Genomic DNA, 2149 nt, shown 5'->3' with positions numbered 1-2149 from the left:
AGAATACTACAGAGTGCTTTCTTTGATTCATAGAATCAATACGTTCTGTATTTCATGCAAATTTTGTTCTTTTTTTCTTCTTTTTTTTTGCAGACAGCTTGTTGATGCTGCCTCATTTTAAAGTATGATCTGTTTTATTGGAGTCCAGCAGAGGGCAGTGTTTCACTGTCAATAGATGAATGTCTGAAGCTTCAATTGTGTCTTCAGATTGGATTAGGTTGTAATTTATGTTGTCTGTGCGATACTAAAATTATAATGGGATGTTGAAGCTCTTCTAAATCCTCACCAGTTTTTGCTCAAATGCTACTGATATAAACTCACAATATATTGGCAGTAAATAATAGACAGGAGAAAAGAGGAAACAAAAGTCAATTACAAAGTTAATGGGGCTGCTTGGAGCCATATCAACAGTTTAAATGATAAAGTTACAGATATCAGGGGGAGAAAATAAAATAACAGCTGTGGCTCATCAGTAAGGCTCTGCAAAATAGAAAACAGGAGGGAGACTGATATTTACTGTGAGTAAATATCAGTCTTCCTCCTGTTTTGAAACCTAAAGTTAGTAAATAATAATGATGCTCTCTGACATCCACAAAATGTCAGACACATGACACAGAGCTAAACCTCTGCTGGAAAATACACACCAGAAAAGTAGATACAGTGAGATGATTATCAAGTTTTGCACAAAAGCGAAATGCCTTATTTTTATAAGCATTTTAATGAAGTTTTTTTTCTGATTCTGTTTTCTGTGAGTGAGCAGCAGCGCCCTCTGCAGTTTGTATGTGGAAGTGTAAAAGCTTACAGCACCTGGTATTCCCAGGCGGTCTCCCATCCAAGTACTGACCAGGCCCGACCCTGCTTAGCTTCCGAGATCAGACGAGATCGGGCGTGTTCAGGGTGGTATGGCCGTAAGCGAGAGAGAAGATGTTCAAAAGGCTTTTTATAGATGATGTGGAAACATTCATCATCTATAACTATTGGTCTTAGATGACTGTTCTCCGTCACACTGCCCTGCAGTAAATGATCAGTTACACTTTTTAACATTAATTTGATATGTTATAGATAAAACATTATGATTATACAACTACATTAGGCAGCAACACACTTTTTACAAAGTAATACCACACTGTTTTTTCCCAAAAAATGACATCTGACAATAAAGCCTAATTTGTGCTTTTCAGTATCAAAGAAACTTCGGCTTTCACAATTTATTGCACACTGAAAATTCTTAGCTATGTCTCCAGTAAATCTTTTGCAACTTTGTGTAAACAGAAAAGTTTGGTTTTTTTACTTTCAACCACAGAAATCTTATTTTGTATGACTACAATTAAAAAACAACAAGAACCACAACAACAAAAAATGGGCAATCTGGGCAAAAAGCTACCAGAATGTTGTCTGGGATTTTACACATTTATTTCTTACAATTTAAGTCCAAAAATCTTACTGACAGATTTCTTTCTTTGTCAGAACAGCTTTTCTTTAACACGTAGAAAAACTGTTAAATAAGTGACACTGACAGAAAGGAGACTTTCACTGGTCCAGACGGCTTAAGATCAAAGTGGGCTGTATATGGTCCGCAATATAAAATGAGTTCGACACCCCTGGTGTAATCTATCTGTAATGCATCAAACCTAAATCTGTAATCATCTATAAAAGGCCTTTTATGCGTTCTATCCCTCGCTTACGGCCATACCACCCTGAACACGCCCGATCTCGTCTGATCTCGGAAGCTAAGCAGGGTCGGGCCTGGTCAGTACTTGGATGGGAGACCGCCTGGGAATACCAGGTGCTGTAAGCTTTTGCACTTCAACACACAAACTGCAGAGGGCGCTGCTCACTCAGTGGAGGCAGGTTAAATTAATCTCTTCCACTTGTTAACTGAATTCTTTTTTCCTACCCTTCCCAGATCAGGGAGTACAATCCTAGCTAAGGTCGAGTAGAATGCAGGCAACTATTAAAATTCTTCTCGATCAATCAGTCAATCAATCAATCAAGCCTTTATTTGTCACATGCAAAGTTTACACCTGCAGTGAAATCAGATTTGTCCTAACACAAAACTATTACGCAGACACAGTGAACTTTCAGCAAAGCCCTCTTGCACTTGGTAACAATATCAGCTATATGAGTGTGACTTCTATTTTAAACATTT

The 2149-nt window shown here is 37.9% G+C and overlaps 2 non-coding genes across 2 annotated transcripts; one reads left to right on the top strand and one right to left on the bottom strand.

The window, feature by feature from the left end:
• Positions 1-795: 795 nt before the first annotated feature.
• Positions 796-914, bottom strand: LOC148096403 (5S ribosomal RNA). Its single transcript, XR_015717258.1, has one exon. It is a non-coding gene; the product is annotated as a 5S ribosomal RNA (ribosomal RNA).
• Positions 915-1679: 765 nt separating this feature from the next.
• Positions 1680-1798, top strand: LOC148096402 (5S ribosomal RNA). The gene has a single exon (XR_015717257.1). It is a non-coding gene; the product is annotated as a 5S ribosomal RNA (ribosomal RNA).
• The last annotated feature ends 351 nt before the right edge of the window (positions 1799-2149 follow it).

Source organism: Neolamprologus brichardi, chromosome 23 (assembly GCF_056152115.1).
Source record: "Neolamprologus brichardi isolate AB-2024 chromosome 23, ASM5615211v1, whole genome shotgun sequence".
NCBI classification, from domain to species: domain Eukaryota; kingdom Metazoa; phylum Chordata; class Actinopteri; order Cichliformes; family Cichlidae; genus Neolamprologus; species Neolamprologus brichardi.
This window is presented reverse-complemented; position numbering and strand designations above follow the sequence as displayed.